Genomic DNA, 20,050 nt, shown 5'->3' on the forward strand with positions numbered 1-20,050 from the left:
TTGTCATATGAAAAGGTGATCAAAGGGTATGCAAACAAAAAAAGAGAATAAAGTGTTATAAGGGTTAGTTAATAAAAATAATAAGTTAATAAAAAGTAATGTCATTTACATTTTATAATATTTGAGGTATTTCTCATTTGTTTGTAATTTCTTTTCTCATTCTAAGTATTTACTCTTATACCTAATTTTGTAATGTGTGTTTTTAAGAGGGCTTCCAAAATTATGTAAGCTTCAGGCCCCACAAAATCTGGATGGAGCCCTGGAAGGGAATCACTAAGGAAACCACTTAAAGCCATCAGAAAAGTGTCAATCATGTAACAACGTATTCCGTGCTGTAATTCCAAATAGATATTACATACAAGGAAGGTAACTGAGCACTGTGAAGCTTTGGGTTCATAAGTAATAGAGAGTTACATAGTTAAAGCAAACTTTTTCACTTGCATAAGGATAGTGCACATTAGTAAGAGAGGTACCTGAGCACCTCATTAAAAATGCAGCTTCAAGGCCTCACCCTAGAGGTCTAGAGATCTGAAGTGGACCCTGGAAGTCTGCATTCTAAGATGCTTCCAGGTGATTCTGGTGAAGGTATCCTGGTGACCTCACCTGGAGAATCATGGCATTATTATCAGTTTCTCTCTTATATGTCGTTGTGAGATTTAAAGCAGATTAAATTCGCAAAAGTGCTTAGAAAGGTACTTAACACATCATAAAATGCTAAATAAAGTTCTTCTTTTATTACCACTCTCCTCTCATTCTGGGCTAGGTTCGGGGGATATAGCAGTGAACTAGGAAAATGTGCTGTCGGTTCTCAAGCAGTTAAGGATGGAGTGGATATGAAGAGCACTGGGGCCAGGTGTTTGGCTAAAGCCTAGTTTGTAACTGGAGAAGCTTCTCTGGGAAGCATCCAAGAGCTCCCTACCCCTACCTAATATGGCCATCTTGACTCTAGAATTTCTACTAAGGACAACTCAAGTGGCAACCTCAGGAAGCGAGTAGGAGACATGTCTTAAAGTCACGCTTGCATGGCTCTTCGTGAAAGACTGAAAATAAATGTCAATTGCTTGTGTCAAACACTGGCAGGGGAAGGAGAGTCTGGCTCCCACGACTAGAGGAGGAGGAGACCAGGCAGGAAGCTGCTGTCTGCCAGGCACAGTACTAGGTCCTTTCGTATAAACCACATCACCTAATCTGCACGACGACCTTTTCAAACAGGCCTTATCACCACATCTTTATATGTGAAAAATACAAGCCTCAGAGGGGGCACATTAAGCCTGGGCCCCACAGCTAGAAAATGGCATGTGTGTCTAATTGTTGTTCTCCCCAACACATCATAATAATGTGAGGTACATCTTATGAGCGGCCTCAGATGCTCTAAACTCTGTCTTAAACTTTCGGCTGTTCTTTTTACCACTGCGCCAGATGGTTAAGCTGCTTGAGGCCAACATCCACAGTCTATACACTGCCCTCAGACCTTGGGGAGGTTACTTAACTTCTCTGTGCCTTGCTTTCTTCATATGTAAATGAGAATACTAATAGAGCCTCCCTCATAGGGTTCGTTGAAAGTAAATGAGACCACAGCACCCTCTAAGAGTGCAGAGAGAAGGAGCTTCTTCCTAAGAGTTAAAGATCCCTGATGCGGGACTTGGTATAAGCATTCAATAAATGTTAGCTGTTTACTGCTGCTGCTGCTGCTGCTGCTACTGCTGATTCTCATGCTGAGCGCAGAGCCTGGTGCACAAGAAGCATCAGTAAACGTTTTCAAAAGGATTGAATGAATGAAGGGCTAAACTACATTCTGTGGAATGAAAGAAGTAAAAAAACAAACCAATTACCAAAGTGAGTGAGGTGTTTTAAGGCAGATTGATCACTGTGCAAGATCGCTGCCCATGGGTATCTGCAGAGAACACCACTCCTCAGTCTGCAGACCTTCACAAGCATCCTCAAACTTCAGACTTCAGGTTTTATGCTAAATTAGAGCTTAAGCTGCGGTTCCTCACAGACCTCCCCAAAAGCAGGGCACCCATATAGCCCTGGGACGCTGTCCACAAGGTACAGACATACAGGCTGCTTTCACTTTGGGTATTGACCTCTGCAATTTGGTGAAACCGCAAGAATTATCAATCCAAGATGGTGAGTGTAATTATCACCGATGATAAGGGTTAGTTATGAGCCATCCCTGAATAGGGCAGCTCTGCGGTACCAGAGGCAGCCTCCACACAGAGCTCCTCCTCTGTCAGACAACCCCACTCTTTCTAGAGAATCCAGTGCCGCCCAGAGCAAATGCAGCCGGCCTCGGCTCCACGAGGCCCAAAGGTTCCCTCTGCTCAGGAAAGCTAGAGTTGACCATGGCAGAGCGCGGAATCAGACTCCCTGGGTTTCTGGTTCACACTCTGACTCTGTTAAATTATATGGTCAAGTTTCTCTCTCCGGAACTCACTTGCCTCATCTGTCCAATGGCTATGATAATAGTGTCTACCTCACAAGTGGTTGTAGGAAATAAATTAATCAGTTCACGTGAAAAGCTTATAAGAATGCCTGGCACAAAGTAAGGCCACAAAAAATATTGACTGTTATTACTGCTGTTTTCATTTTTTGGCCAGGACATACAAGCAGGACCCGATGGTCTGTGTGGTGTAGTATGGTTTGCCCTCTTTCCTGCATCTGTGCCTGACCTGTCCCATCTCTCCAGCCTACTGACCCTGCTGGTTCCATCCTGATCTCCAGACAGTGGCCCACGCTGGACTAGCTGCCACTGAGAACACCTCTCCATAGCTTACCTCCTACTTCAAGTATGCTTTTAAATTAAAACCAAGTGGAAAAGAAATTTTTCAAAGCATTGTATAAATTAAATTTAAAGGAATAATCCAACTAAGCCCAATCTGGTCAGTATTGCTTCTCTGTTTTCAATTCTTTCCCCTCAGAGATGAGGGCAGTTCATTCTGGAGGTGGGTACTTTGCCAGGTGACCCTTCTATTAGGGTACTGGCAGGTAGGTGCGGGGTATCTCTGGGGGTACTGCAAAGCAGTAGCTCATCAGCTCAGCCTGGCTGCATTTCTGAAGAAGTCCTTTGATCAGTGTTTAACCCAGAGGCCCAGGAAAAATATTCCTCCCCTTAGCCGGCTAGCAGGATGCTATAAAGCAGGGAAATACTGCCACCTGTTGATCACCCAGAATGTCTGAGCACAAACAAATTTCCATGTACATACTCAGTAAAAATTAATCTAACATTGTACTGGTGCTGAATACTTGGGCAATTCAATATCTGATGCTTGTGCCCAATGTATTGATTTTTACACAAATAACTAGTAAACCTTTCAATACCAGTTCTATATTCTCAGTCACCTCTGAATAACCAAGTGCTGAATAACAACTTCATATGCTTATATGAAAGTTATTCAGGATGAGAGGAGTAAAGGAGTCTTGAACTTCAAGACCAGAGTTCTGGACTCTGTCCTTGCATGGCCACTAATTAGCTGTGGGACTGGGCAAGTCCTTTCTCATCACAAGCCTTCTGGTAGTCGGGAAAGTGGGGACTCGCCGCTCCAACGATGCTATATGGCTCGGAGTATCTAATAACATGTAATGGCAAGACATCACGAGTGAATTTTTCTGGACTAAGTATAACATCAAAAATTATATTGCAATTGTCCTACTTAGAGAAAATTAATAAAAGAAAGAGCTCTCTTTGAGGTCTTCCGCAGCGTGTCATTACCACACTGCAACGGTTTGTTGAGCCTGCGGAAAAGAGATGCCTCCAAGCAAGTGAGTGACTGGAGAAATGGCTGTGCACCCATCCTCCCCACATTTATCCGCTGGTTTCCTGTTTACCTTTCAAATAGAGGGTAGGTGTGCTCATACCACCCTTGGCTGCTGCCTCTGGGAGCCCAGGTCCCTCCCCCCACCCCCAGAATGCAGGAAATGGGGCTTCCCCACATGAGGAACACCTGGGGCCATCATCCAGAGACCCACAGGAGCTTGCAACCACTGACTGGCAGCACGCAAGATCCCTCCTTACTGCCCAGGACCCCTGTGTACCTGGCTCTGGAGCTTTAAGGGTCTGCAATAGCAATTAGGGCTTTTCTCACACCTGGGGAAACAGGGCCTTGTGAGTTGGACAGTCAGCCACAGAAATGGAAGAACTAAGGGAGATGAGAGGTTTATGTACAGTCCTGACTCGTTACATGTTAAATAAAAATGTAAGTTCCACTTTTGCTAAAATAAGAAAGTCAATTGTAAATTGCAATAATAAAAAAAAGCTTTGTATTGTGAAATTTTGAAAATACTACTACTCTTGTTAACACATCAGTTATTTTTTAAATGTGTTTAGTTATTTCTCCTAACACATTCTCAGATCTCGAACCTAGATTTAGTTATCTGATGCCTCAGACTCCAGCATTCATAGATTGACTTGTCAGCCACACTCACCAATAACAAATCTTTTTTCTCAGTTAAGACCCACTAGGTGACTTGAGAATTCGAGACGTATTCTTCCTGAAGGAGAGTCTCTTTTTCATAGTTTTTGTCTTGTCTCTCTAAGTCCCTATTAAGCTTCTCCTGCAATCCCCCCACCCCCGCCCCCAAGCAGTGGTATGCTGGTAAATATTTGACAGCGCCCCCCCCACTCCCACCCCGGGTGAGGCAGGAAGCCCTGATGTACAGCATTTACCAGTTTCTATGGTGTAAACAGTCCTACCATGGCTGGTTTCAAGCTACAGTGATGTGACTGAGCGTGGAGTTGGATGCACATAACTGTCAAGCGCCGGCTCCAGCGCACCTCTGCAAAGTGAACTCACATGCAAAACTAAGAATTCTAAGACACACATAAGGTTCTTACTTATTTATTCAGGGCAAAAAGAAATGTTATATATTCATAATATAAAACTTATTACTTTAATAATCTGCAAAAGAAGTTGATACAAAGTTGTTGTTTTTCACACACATACCCCTGAGAAAGCCTTGGGAGAATCTCCACTGCTCGGCTGATGCAGCAAACAGAGAGGGAGAAAGGGGAGTCGCGTATTTTATTGTTGCAAAATCTGGAAATTGAGAATAAAGTCTGAGAAGGAGGACCAGGCACAGAAAATATGATAGTGCAGGTAAGGCTGGAAAAGGAGCTGGGGGAGTAGTATACCTCAAACCGAAATCTCCGTCAGGGCCCAGCCCTTGTAGAAAAGCAAGCTGAGAATGGGGTGAAAGGTTAAAGAAGTACAAATTAGTAGTTGATAGGTGGACACAGGGATGGGGAGCACGGCATAGGGAATGCAGTTAGCATTAATGTAATGGCTAGGTGGAAAGTCAGAGGAGAGAAAGAGCAATTAGGGGGATCGTTTTATAAATTATATAAATGTCTAACCAATGTACTGTATGCTTGAAACTAATAATAAATTAAAATTAAAAAAGAAAAAAGAAAAAAAAGCAAGCTGAATACCAGATGCATAAGTAGTAGCATAAGCTGCAGTCCTGGTAAGGCTCTCTCGGCACCCATCAAATCTCAGTGTGACTTGAGAGAGCTGCCCCTTCAGGGAAGTAAGATATAGAGGAGCTGAAGGAGAGTCCCAGGGAATCCGTGAAAAGATTAACGTCACCTTCATTCAGTGCTGACCAAGGAAGGGGCAACCACAGCCGACTGGGTACTTTGCTCCAGTCTTTCACATGCGGTTGAAGCCTAGTGGAAGACAACCGGCCTCAGAAAAAATTGAGGGGGCAGAAGTGTGCTTTCACTGGCCCATTTAGTCTCCTTCCATTCTAATCCTCTCTCTTCCTTTCCCTGTTTGTCCAGCTGGTGGCTGACATCCAACTAACCCACACATCCAGAGGACTGGCCAGTCTGCATCAACTAAGAAGTCCCCTCTAAAAGCAGTTTGCATTTAATTAATGAATCTGGAGAGACAGAAAAATCTTCAAGAAGTCAGCAGTCAGTGCAGGCAGGTGGGGGTGCTGCTCTGCCTCTCCGAAAGGCCAGGACTTGGTCGCAAACACCTCAGCCTTGAGAAAGAAAGACAGTAGTGACCAAAACCAGGAGTCAAACACATGGGTGTTCCTGTAGAGGGTGAGCACTCACCTTTAGAGAGAACGAAATAAGAGTAAATGAGTTTGTATTTCAGGATAAAATATATAACAGATATAAGAAAAGAAACCTTATAGATGACAATAATTATTTTAAATAATTTATAACACTAGAATGCGCAAGTCCTATCATTGTTTGTCTGACTTAGTGTTTTTCCTTTCTTTGGTTTTTAATTCATGTCCTGTGCACTGATGATGTGGCATTGGGTAGGATCCAGTTTTATTTTTCTCTATATAATGAACCAGATTTCTCAACACATTTTTATTAAATAATATGTCCCTTCCCTACTGATTTGTGGTGTCAATTCTGTCTTTTGTTTCCACATATGCCTGGATTTGTCTCTGAGCTCTCCCACTGATCTATTTGTCTTTTCTTACTACATAATTACGCTTAAAAAAATTAATAATGGCTTTGTAGTGTGTCAATAGCTAATAAGATTAGACCCTTTCCTTATCTTTATTCTTCTTTTTTAAGGTTGATTAGTCATGAATCTTTATTCCTTCATATAAATGTAGGATAAGTTAACCAAGTTCCTCAAAAAAGTCAAGGAGGAATGTTGATTGAAATTGCATTTGATTTATAGCTTAATTTGAGGAATAATTGACTTCCTTATAATATCACATCACACAATTCAAGAGCATGGACTCTCCCTCCATTTGCTGACATAGTCTATGGTGTTTATAATATTTTTATTTTCCTTCACAGAGGTATCATGTAGGCTTGGTCAAGTGAATTCCTGGATATTTTATCATTTTTGCTGACATAGTCTATGGTGTTTATAATATTTTTATTTTCCTTCACAGAGGTATCATGTAGGCTTGGTCAAGTGAATTCCTGGATATTTTATCATTTTTTGTTTCTATTATGAATGGTATCTTAGTTTTGATTATCTAGTATAAGAGACACTATTAATTTTTATAGGTCAATCTTTATTCAATAACATTATTGAATCTTTATTACTATTAATAATTTATTATTCCTGTTGATTTTTCTAGAAAGATGATTATATTTACTGAAAAATAATGTAAGTTTCAACTCTTTCCTTTCAATCATTACATTTTTTTTTTCCTGTCCCAAGGAAAGAAAATTGTCCAGGACTTCTAGTACTCTGTAAGACAGTGTTAAGGAGTATTAGAAATAGTAGTAGTATTATTAGTATTAAGGGGTGTTATTGTTCTGATCTTTATCTTAAAGAAACTGCATCTAAATTTTCTCCATTATGTATAAGTATGTATTTGCTGTAAGATTTTGGCATATAAGATTTATCAACTTAATAGTTTCATTCTATTTTGATTCTAGTTTGATAAAAATTTTATGACAAATGGGTATCGATCCTTCTCAAAAGCTTTTTCTACAAAGATTGTGTTAATTATATTATTCACCTTTATATGTGTGGAATGTGGGGACTCACAATTTTCTGATGTTGAGCTATTCTTTTATTAAACCTCTCTTGATTTTGACATACTATATTTTAAATAAACTAATATATTCAATGAATATATTACTCTCTGCTTATGTATCTACGTTCATAAGTTAAATGAGTCTATAATTTTCTTTATCTTCTCTCTTTGGAATCAAGATTATACTAAATTCATAAAGTGAATTATAAGCAGCTTCCACTTTTCTTATTTTCTGGTACGGTGTATATGAGATAGGAATATCTGTTCCTTGGGAGTTTGGTAAAATTCACCTGCAAGACTGTTCTGAGCCTGAGATGTTTCAGAAGGTAGGTCTTTGCCACCCTTTTCAATTAGTTTAATAGTTATTGATTGAATTCAAGCTCTCTATATTTTTTCTGTACCAATTTTAACATTTCGTATTTTGCTAAGAATTCATTTCTTTCATCTAGGCTTTCAAATTTAGTGACAGACAGGTGTCCAGGTACTCCTCCATTCTCTCTTGATCTTTCTGTTGTAGTTATTTCCTTCTTTTTTCTATATTTTTAAATTTATGCCAGCTCTGTTTTTTCAATCAAACTTTGCCAGAGATCTGTCTTGTGAATATTTAAAAAAAAAATTTGTGTTAACCCTGACAATCATTTTTTGTTGTTTATTATTTTACTAGTATCTACTCTTGTAATTATTTTCTTTTTTGCTCTTTTTCAAATTCTCTTATTGATTGCTCACTTCGTTTATTACTAACATTCCTAGTTTCTTGATAAATGTGTTTAAGGTTGTAAATTTTAAATTTTCAGTTGGATTCTACAAATTTTGATGTGTAGTATTTACAGTAGTTCTGGTATTCCTTAAATTCCTCTATGATTTTCTCTTTAACTCAAAAGTTATTTAGTACTATGTTATTTTGTTTCCTAACATAAGAAATTGTTTAGTTTGATTTTTCTTATTAGTTTCTGGATGTATTCATTATTAATTTGTTATCTAAAACATTTATTTTTGTAAATGTATTATGTGTGCTGGAAAAGAAATCTTCGTTTAATTTTATTGTTAGGTCTTTGATAGCTCTGCTTTTTTTTTTTCCTTTGGTCTACTTGATCAATCTGTTTATCCAGCTACAGTTGTAGAATTATATATTTCTCTCTGCAATTCTTTTGGTTAGTTGGAATATTTTGAAGCTTTCTTATTAGGTATATTGCTTATAATGGTTATATCTTTTCTTCCTGTCATTTCTTATATGTAAATATAATGTATATCATCTGTCCCTTGAGATGTTTTTTGCTTAAATTTTTATTTCATGAGATATTAACATTGCTACCCCAATTTTCTTTTTGCTCATAATTTCTTGATATATGTTTTTCTATCTATTTTTATTGTCAATTTTTGTATTTTTGTCGTAAGCGTGTCTTTTATAGGCAATACTTTGTTGTACCACATTTCATTTGGTTTCAAATTCACTCTGGGAGTCTTTGCCTTTGATGAGTTTAACATTTTTACCTCCATATTAAGACTTGGTTCCACTACTTTATTTTTTACTTTTTTTTATATAGTAACCATGCTGCACATTACAGCCCCAAGATTTATTTTATAGATAAAGTTTATATCTTTTACCACCTTTGCCAATTGCCCCCGCTCATCCATCCATCTCATCCAGCCCTCGCCCTGGAAATCACCAATCTATCCTCTGTGTCTATGAGGTTTTTATATGTTATTTTTTCAATCCACATATAAATGAGATCATACGATATTGTCTTTCTCTGTCTGACTTATTTCACTTAGCATAATGCCTTCAAGGTCCATCCATGTTATTTTTCATCTACTCTACTTTCTTTTTCTTTCTTTTTTTCCATTCCCAAATTCCACTGGATGTATCAAATCCATTATCTTATTTTTCATCTGCTCTACTTTCTTTTTCTTCCTTTTTTCCATTCCCAAATTCCACTGGATGTATCAAATTTTCTTCCACAAGATTAAGATGATACATTCTGGTTTTGTCTTTATGGTGGTCAGCCTTATCTTAAGACCCATACTCCTGTTCGCCTCTATTGTTTTCCTAAAAATGTTGCTGTCTGTTTCCTTTCCCCTTACATTACTGTGATCTCATGTCCTCTCGGGCTCCCTCCTACTCTGCTCCCTATATCATGTTGATAGAATTTTAGCTCTGGGTTATGATATGAGAGGATTTTTTTCCTTTTCACACCAAACATATGGTGTCTTTTCCAACACTACTTTTTCCATCTCTTCCACACCAACTAGGTGTTCCACAGTTGAATTCAATTCAATTCTGACACTGCCTGGAGTTAATTATATTCCGCAGTTTCAGATCCCAGCCATCAAGACTGCCTTCGCTTTAGATGCCAGTCTCAAATACTGGGTCCAGGTTACCTATCCATGCTCCTGTCCAACGAGGCTACAAAGTCAGAGGTTTTCAAAACCCTCACCCTAGGTTGGCTAATTTGCTAGAATGAGTCAGAACTCAGGAAAATACTATACTTACTATTATAGTTTATTATAAAGGTTATAGATAAACAGCCAGATGAAGAGATACACAGGACAAGGTCTAAAACGGTCCTGAGCACAAGAGCCTCTGTCTCGGTGGAGTCGTCACCCTCCTAGCATGTAGATGTGCCATCAAATCAGACGTTTCCCAAACCCCATCTTTTAGAGGTTTCATTACCTAAGCATGATTGGTGAAATCATTGGCCGTTGGTGATCACATCAATCTCCACCCCTTTTCCCCTCTTGAAGGTTGGGGAGTAAAGTTGAGAGTTCTAAGCTTCTAATCACGACTTGGTCTTTCTGACCACCAGTCCCCATCCTGAAGCTATCTATGGACCTGCCAGGGACTGGCCTGTTAGAACAGAATATCACCTTATCACGCAGGTAATTCCAACGGCAGAAATCAGGGACAAAGACCAAATATCTTTCTTATTATACCACATTATATAAATATATTTCCTTCCATCTTAGCTTTTAAGACAATAGTAAACTCTGCCAAGGTATATGATCACTCTTACTTCCCATAACTCTTGATTCATTGTCTGGATTTATTTCTCTTATTATTTAAATACTTCTTCCAAAAGTATTTTTAATATGAGTCTTTTTGTGGCAAAACTTCTAAAGCTTTATATATGCCTTAGAATATTTTTTACTATGGCCTTACATTTTGCTTAACGGATCAGCTGGATATAAGAAAAAGTTTAATACCAGAAAATGTATCTTTACTATTTCTTCAAATATTGTCTTTTCTTGTTTTTATTTTTTTTATCTCTAGGACTTTAATTTTGTGGATATAGACATTTCTCTATCTTCTATTTCTCCTAGCTTTATCCTTTAAAGTATCTTTTTTCTTTCTTGTCTTACCCTTTTCTGCTGCATTCTGGAAGAATTTCTCAATCCAATCTTCCAAATCACTAATTGTTCTTTAGCTGTATCAGTCCTACCATTTATCTCATCTACAATGTTCTTTATTTTATCGTTTACCTTTTTCATACACAATATTTCTTCTTGGTTCTTTTTGGGGATTTTTTTTTTTTTATCCTTGTTGCCATCCTCTCCCACTTCTTTAGGTGTGTTTACAGCGCTTATTTTAAATTCTTGGTCCATCTGTTTGAATGCTTCTGCCCAGTAGCATATGCTGTGCAGTCTGTCTGTTTGCTTGTTTGTTGTAGTCTTCCAGTCATTTTGGCTTATGAGCTTCTATTTCTCTCTTCTCCTTTCCTTCATTTACCTATTCATATTTCCTCTACTCTGTTTTGTAACATGTGTTGGGCAAGGGCCAAAGACTCTAGACTAGGTCAGTTCCAGGGAGTCTGAAGAGAAAGGAAGGAATAGAGCGCTGGGATGGAGAGTCACAGGCACCACGGAATCACTACGATTCCTCTGGGCTGCTGGCTTTCCATCAGGTAACTCCTCTGGTCAGGATTTCACTTTAAATCTTTAGGTTAAGGCAGGGTTGGAAGAGACAGTCCTCTAGCATGCAATCCTCCAACCCTGGCAGTGTGGAGATGGAAGAAGTGAGAGATGACTTTCAGAGGTCAGCTATTCAGTCCATATCTGTTGTCATCATTTTTTCCTAACAGGGCTTTTGTGTTGCCATGAATTTCCCCTGCAGACACCTGCACCAATAGTCCAGGCTACTGCTACAGAGCTCTGAACTGAAGAGGCAGGCAATGATTATCGTAAGGCTACTACAAGGAGATGCGAGGAGAACTTTTAAAGGGCTTTTCTCCAACCGATCTCGTCACTGCTGCCTCTGGGTCCCTGCACCGCCAGCTGTAGTCACCCACTGAAAATACAAGAGTTCAAGACAACCTTCCCAGAGTCTTACAGAGGGTTTTGTTTCTTTCGTTGTTTTTATTTGTTTCTCCAAATGCACGTTACCCTCTTGCTTCTATGTTTCTTCAGTATCGATTAGCAAGCTGCCTGATCTAGCTTGCCATCTTGAGAAGAGCCTTACATAGTAAATATTTAATAAATGTTTGTGAATGATTTGCAAATCTGACAAAGAAAAATGTCTTTCTCTCCAGGTTTTTTTTTTTCTTTAAACAGGAAAAGGATTTCAACTGATTGCAAGGTTTAGGTATATCCCTGGTAGAAAGGGATAAGAGAAAGAGAAAAGAATGAATTTCTCATTGCATGCCTACTAGGTGCTGGGCACTTGCTAGGTACTAAATATGTGAGGTGGATGCGAAATTCACTCCACAAAATTTGGTTTACTTCTTTATTTTTTTAAAATCAGATAACCACTCTGGGCCCCCACCCACCCGCCTAGTGGGAAAAAAATCAATCTCAGTAATGGAGGGAGCTTTCCTTCCCTAGGGTCACACAAAAGTGCCAGGAGAATGAGTCTTATGCAGCCTAGAACGTTCTGGAAATGGCATCTACTTTTTAATTCTTACGGGTCTCTTTTGGGGGGCTCTGTTCAGTCTTTTGTCAGAAACAGATAATCCCAGGAAGTTTTCTCTGTGATTTTCAAAGCAACAGCTGAAAAAGTATAATCTCCTTCCCATAAAATGCATACCCTATCTTCTGGGCGGGGGGAGGTAAACAAAAGTGGAATGAGACCAACCCTCCCAAATCAGAATCCATGTCCATTGATCTTCTCTTAATTGTAGAGAATTTCTCTCCCCTTACCTTTAAAATCAGGACCATTTCCATCTCCTTGTCTCCAAATGGGCATTTATCCTCTCTGGTCTGGAACCATACTGCCTACTGTCCTTAAATGAATTTGAAACACAAAAGCTATTTCTCTCCCCTGTGGAGTATTGCGTTTAAGGATGACAGCTTAGAACTTTAATAACACAATGTCATTTTTTCCAAGGATGATGCTGGGGAAAGATGAACCAGTTAGATTTTGTTTGTTTGTTTATTTATTTATTCTTAATTCTTACTTTATTATATAGATGTTATGTCATTTAATTCCCTTCAACATTTGCAGTAGTTGCTGCTCTTCAATGCCCAGGTCCTCCTCAGTTGGTGGGGAGGTAGAGGAAGTGTTTCCTTATCCAAGGTCACATCCTTTCCCCAAGGGCAGCCAGTATCAGGCAGCTGGTTAGCACAAATTGTGGGCGAGACACCAAGGTCTGGCCCCATTGAGTCAAGGTGGTACAACTCCGAAAGGCCATTCATCGAGCCCCCTGTGGATCTGGCTGAGGCCTTGTGATGATTGCTACATCTCCCTTTGCCCAGTCCTGTTTCCTTCCCATCCCTCCACTTGTTGTCCCTGGAGGGCGTCCTCCAAGGAATCTCCTACACACAGATCTCTGCCCCAAAGTCTGTTTCCTAAGACAGGCCCAAGAGATAGATATCATACATTCACACTTTATAGATGTGGGAGTTGAGGCTCTGGGAGCTAAAGTAGCTGGGTTAAATGAGAAACTTTATGTTTGTTTACGAAATCCATCTGAGCCTTCCTGGTCTGAGGGATTCCAGCTCACTTTGGGGCAGGAATGTGAAGTAATTCACTCAACTCTTTGCTCCCAAGTCCTCCCTACCAGATCTATAGTTATATCACACACACACACACACACACACACACACACACACACACACACACGCTTCTTTGCACCAGAGTTATTATCTCTTTCATGTCAAAAATTTCCAAAGAGGAGTGGAGAACCATAGACACAGATGTATGCTTCAAATTCCAACTTCGGCAACATGGTGCCAGGCTCCGGGGGCCAGGAGAGGGGCTCTGGCTGACTTGGCGTTCCCCTTGGGGCTGAGTTTGTGTTTCTTCTGCAGAGTCTTGAAGAGGAGGGGCTGCCAACCAACCTCCATGAATGGCTGCCCCATGAGGGCTCTTCAGTATCCCCTGACTTCTACCTCTTGTCCTTTGCCCCCATTCCTGAAAAGATCTGAGCTAAGGAAGCGCTGGTTTTCAGCTTCTAAGGCAGAATCAGAAGTTGATGCATTCTTTAAGAACAAGTGCCATCTGCTGTCAAAGCACAATTACTAACACTCCTTCTGCAGCCCTTATTATAACATACTCATTCATTCTCCCTCCCCCTCATGCCCACACTAACGTGCTGTATGCTGAAATATTTTCTAAGGGTAAGCATATTTGGTCCTTGCCTAGGACCTTTTAAAGAGGTGGTCCTGTTCATGTTGCAACAGAAACACCCTGAGCCTGCCTGATGTCAGAAGGGCCCCTGAGCTGTGAGTTCAACTCCACTTTCCACAGAGGGTCTGCTGCTCTCCTACAGCAAGATCCCGCGGGCTATGGAGCAAAGGGAAAAATGCAAAGAACTTCAGCTGGATTTCTAACCATGAGGTCCTCATGTACACAAACAATGTTGCTCATTTCACCCTAAATTACTGAGGGACTCTGTGTGGCTTCTCTGTCCTCTGAGACCTGGCCCAGGCTCAGGCCTCGTGCCTCCTTCCAGGCGCCTCTCTCTCACCAGGAAAGTGTCGGAGCAGATGAGGAGAGGGCAGAGGCCTGGAGCAGCTGTGCTGTCACTCAGTGGAGAAATCTGCAGCCAGAGATGCTCTGGGTCTGTGAGGGCCCCTGGACAGAGGCTCAGGGCCAGGCTTGTGGCGCTCACGACCCTAAGTCTTATCACACATGACAGTCAAGTGCCCACAGCTTAGAGTAGCAGCCTCCTCTGTAGTTCATCGAGGTGATAGCTCCAAGTTATCCTGCTTGGCTTTTTTTTTTCTTCTAAAAGTTGTATTAAAACATTAGAAGAACAAGAAAGTTGAATAGATCACCTTAGGAGCGTAGAGGAGTTCTGCCATTTTGATAGAAGAGAGGACACTATCAACATTGGAACCACAGGTTTGTGGGTACCCCAGCTTCAGCAGGGGGCTTGTCTGCTCCTCCTCTTGGTGGAGCAGCTGTGGTGCCGGCACCCTTTGTCTGTACACTTGCCCTGCTGTGGGCCTAGGCCACTCCTCCTGCTTCCTGGGCTCCCACCAATGCACTCAGGTACTCCACAGACTCATCCCAGAGTTCCAACCCGGAGCCAACCCCTGCATCAAGCCGAGAACATGATGGTGAGAGGAAACCATCACAGTATGTTGCACACCCGAAACTCACGTAACATTGTATGTCAACTATAACAGAAAAATATATTTTTTAAAAATCTAAGAAAAAAACCATTACAGAACTTACTAAGTCTAGGAAGGAAAACTGAAACTAATCACAGAACTAGACAAATAGCAGTAAAGCTATAATTGGACCGAGTGCCAAGAAAAGGAGGCACATGATGTCACAACAGCACGTAACAGGACCTGACTTAGTCAGGCTTCCCTAAGAAGTGGTGACTGAGCGGACTCTAAAGGAGGGTCAGGCAAGGTGGGTGATGGCCGCTCAAGACGGAGGAGGACGGCAGAGGCCAGAGGGACCGTGGGCCTGTGAGGACTGAGAAAGCCGGTGAGAGTACAAGGCGGGGACTGAAGGGAGTGTGCTGTGAGCAGAGGCCAGAACCGCAAGACAACGGAAAGGGTCAGTCGCATGAAATAAGCAGATGTGCATTTAAAAAAAAATCACTATCGGCTGCAGCAGAGAACGAAATAGGAAGAAATGATGGAGACCAGTTAGGAGTTAGCACTGGGACCGGAGTGATAGCAGTAGAGATGGAGAGGAGGGAATCAGTCTCAGAAATCCTTCCGAAGAAGGATCAGCGAGACTTGGCAGTGGACCTGATATAGGGGTGGGAGAGAGGGAGGTGTCAAGGAAGATACATGGGTTTTGGCTTCATAACTGCTTATACAGTAAGAAGAGGATCAAATTTGAGGAGAGACAATGAATTCATTTCAGATATGTTTGGTTTGAGGCGCTTAGAGACATTCAAGTTGTGGACTCAAAGAGGCAGTTGGGTATGTCGCGGGAGCTCTGGGCTAGGAGTATAATTTGTGATAAAGGTGGTTACATGGACGAGCTCAGCCCTTATAGGGTGAAAGGAGAGAGGCAGGCGGTGCCGGTGGAGGAACCCCCGCATGTACTAGCTGGCTGGAGGAGACTGAGCCTGTAAAGGAGACTAAGGGTAGCTGCTAGAGCAGAAGACATAGCAAGGGAATGTCAGGTCACAGAACCCAATAGGAAAAGATGTGTTTCACGAGGAAGAGGACTTTGCTTCTGGCCACAATGAAATAACAGGGGGCAGATTGACACCCTGGCTTAAACACCTACTAAAACAGACAAGGTACACGAAACGATGGTTTTCAGACATTCGAAAACAGGTAGTGGGAGACAGCCATCCTGTGATGAAATGAATGAGCTGAGTCCCACACATGACACAGGCTACCGCCCGGAGAGCTTCGAGGCTGCAGGGCTGGGAGGGAGAAACTAAGCAGAGCCTGACAGTCTTCCTGGGCCCAGGAGACAGGAATAAGATTTCGAGGGTGACCGATTTAGTCTTTTCCTTCTCTTCTTCCAGAGAGCCTGAAGTGCTTTGAAATCTGGGTCTTACTCTGGTTCTTCCTGGGGGGCAGGGCCCCATGGCAGACAGTTTGGAACTACTGAGCAGGTAAAAAATGGCATGAAGCCTGGATGGGAGAGTGACAAAGGGGCCCCATTCTGCTTGGAAGCACAAGTTCAAGGGGAAGGAGGAACAGCCTTCCCTGGTAGTGAGGGACTGGGTAAAAGGGGTGACATGGGCTACATGGGTTTATACAGTCCCCAGAGACTTTCAGGGTGCTAGCCAGTGCAGGCATCTCCTTTCCCACTGGAGTTATTCTTATTCGGCTTGTCTTTGGAGAACTCTGTCCTGAAGTTTAACATCACACCTGTGTTTGTAAACTTCTAAGTAAGAAACAGCTAACAGAAGCCCATCCGCAGGCCTGGAAGCCCACCCCTCTGGAAGAGAGAGACACAGCTCTATTTTTTTCCTCCAAATCACTGTAGCACGTTGTAGTGTGTGCAGTCCCCAGATTGGTCTTCCCTGTGGGCAGCTTGGCCTGGCATAACTCAGAGGCAGTGCTTCCTTTCTTTGGCTTCAGTCAGTGTTTAGGACTAACACCTTCATATAGAGCAGGGTTTCCCCAATCCCCCGGGCTGCAGGTCTGTGGCCTATTAGAATGGGCCACACAGTAGGAGGTGAGTGGCAGGCCACAGAGCAAAGCTCCATCTGTATTTGCAGCCGCTCTCCAGCACCGCCTCAGCTCCACCTCAGATCATCAGACATTAGATTCTCATAGGATCACAGGTCCCTAGTGCCAAAAATGTTGGGGATGGCTGATGTAGCGGAAGTGATACCCAAATCAATCTGCTGGAGGGCATGAGTGACAGGAGTCAAAGAGCCAGGGCTGCCACCAACAGCCCCACTGCAGCAAGGCAGCTCAGAGGGAAACGCAAAGCAAAGAATCTTCAGCCAGAAAGTCAGCTCAGGTCAGGGGCCTGTTCACTCTCAGCAGGGCCTGTTGTTGGCCAGGCGAGGTAGCCTGGAAAGGATGAGAGCGAATGGGGCTCGGAATCGGTGGGGAGGGAGATCCGGGATCCCACAGAGCTCTGTCACCACACTTGCATTGTGACGGTGAACTAACTGCAACCCTGATTTGTGGTCTGTGTATGTGTTTTCCTTGAGAGCTAGGTGAGGAGAAAGGCTGTATAATATTCATCACCCACTGCACTAGATTTCCAAATTTCTACTTAGAACATTTGTGTCTGTCAAATAAGAGAGGAGCCCAATTAGTCTCCAAATGTCACAATTTCTAGTAATTACCAGCAAGCACAAACAATGCAAAAAGCTCAATGATGGGTCTGATTTGAAACATTAACTTTTGAAGATGCTCACAAATGAATCATTTCATCTACGATCAACTTCTATTTTATTTTTTTCCTCCTAGAGATATAAAATAGATAATTACTGAGAAAAGAATTGCGGAAACGCACATCATTTGTGTTCACCAACATAGAAGCAAAAACATTTCTCTGGCATGTACAAAACGATTTCATAGACAATTTGTTATCGTCATAGAAAACCTTCCAAAGTGGATTCAGTGCAAGAAATCCTAGTTGAAAAACATCTGTGATTTAAGGCATGTCAAACTTGAAATATGCATGTGAGGGCGTGTGGATGTATGCGTGTGCTCCCCAAAATAGAGACCCTGTGCTCCTCACTCTGTGTAGCCCACGCGTAAGTGGGCATGAAATGATTAATAACAAACCCCCAAGCTGCTGTACCCAAAGAGAATGTCTGACAGAGCAACACAAAAAAGAGCATGGAGTCGGTGACTGCTATGCAGTGGGGAAAGACTTGGTAACCATAGCAACTTGCTTTAGAAGTTGCCCTTTCCATGCCAAAAATCAGGTGGGCCCTGTCAGCCCTCCCACTGCCACACCGCAGGGAGAGAGAAGCCATTTGGGAGCGACAGCAGGCAAGCCACACAAAGGGCACATGAAGGAAAGCAAACCTCCCTCAGCTGCATACCACATGGGCCTAGGAAGCAGCAGAACAGGAATGAGTGCCACGACCGGGGAGGAATGGATTTCGAGCTCTTGCAAACGGAATGAGAATTCTTTGTAAGGGATACATCAACCCAGTTGTGACCATTCTGATGTAAGCTGGCATGGGCCACAAAGAGATCAGCACCCTCTCAAGAACCAAGACCACTAACAGGACCCAGACTGGGTCAGGGTATGTCCTTCAAGCCCCTGGATAAGGCTCCGCCCATTCCACAGGGAGGAAGAACTGGAGTTAACACCAGAACCCCATCATGTATTAGACAGATTTTTGTAGTTGCAGCAATGTTTTTAGAAATATTTAACTGCTAGTAAGCTGTAGATGGTTAAATCCATACAGTGAGCTCATTTCTTCTCATCAAATTCTTTATAGTTGTCATTTAAAAGCCTGTAACAAAAGGACCTCCTCAAATATGGTTAGACAAAAATTCTCCATGCCAGGGGAACCCCACTGACCTGTAGTAACCTGGTCTCTGAACGGGGCAGAAGGGAAGTAACCCTTACATTAAATTGGGCCCAGTGAGCTGTGTGTTACACGGACTCAAGCTCAGTTTACTCTTCTCAACACAGCAGTGGGTTCCATTGATTGCCACCTCTGTCCTGAAATATTTCCTCCACTTGACTTCCAGAGAACACACTTCCTATTTCCCTCTGACCTGGCTGGTTGCTCTTGCTCACTCCTCTTTGCAAGATCTTCCTTCTCTTCCCTAACTCTAGCTGATCTAAGGATTGGAAGCTCTCCCCTTTTATTTTCTTTCATTCCCATGATCCCGTTTAATATCAGTGTTCTCACTACATCTGCCTACTGATGACTCCTCAATTTATATCTTCAGCTTCATGGACTCAAGACTGCATAGCCAACTTCATCTCAATATGCCCATGTGGATGTCTAACAGGCATCACACACATAGCATGCCCCAGACAGTCTCCCCTAGTAGATGGTTGGTTCTACCATCAAATACATCACAAATATGAGCACTGCTGAGCCCATCCTTGCTCCCATCCAGCAATGTCATCTATTGCCTGGATTGTGCCACTGGCCCCCTAAGTTCTCTGTTTTCCCCTTGCTCTTTTCTATAGTCTGTTCTCCACATGGCACCCAGAATCTTTTAAAAACACAGACCAGCTCCTATTACTCTCTTGTTCAAAACCCTCCAATGTCTTGCAGTCACACAAAGAATAAAACATGGAGTTCTTGCCATGCCCTTTGGGCTCACTACGTTCAGGGGCCCCCATCTCTCCAACCTCCTCTCCAAACACTCTTCTCTTTGCTGGCTCTGCTTCTGACACACTGGTCTTCTTTGCCGTTTCAAACATGACCCCAGATCCTCACACTTGCTGTCACCTCTGCCTGGAACGCCTAGAATGGCTCAGTCCCTCCTAAGTTTCTGCTCTCTCCTTAGGGCCTCTCCCTGCCTATTTTTACTTAACCCCACCCTCACATTCCACTCTATTCCTTTATCCCGATTATTGTTATTATTATTATTGTTATTGTAATTATTTTTGTTGTTGTTGTTGTTGTTGTTATTGTTACACTAATTACTATCTATATTATTGTAGGCATTTGTCTCCCTCAGTAGAATGTGAGGTTCTTAAAAGCAGGGACAGGACTTTTTCTCATAGTTCACTTTCTCCCAGGACTCAGTGCATGGCACATGGTGGGTGATCAACCAACATTTG

The sequence above is a fragment of the Pteropus alecto genome, unplaced genomic scaffold (genome assembly GCF_000325575.1).
Source record: "Pteropus alecto unplaced genomic scaffold, ASM32557v1 scaffold79, whole genome shotgun sequence".
Classification (NCBI taxonomy): Eukaryota; Metazoa; Chordata; class Mammalia; order Chiroptera; family Pteropodidae; genus Pteropus; species Pteropus alecto.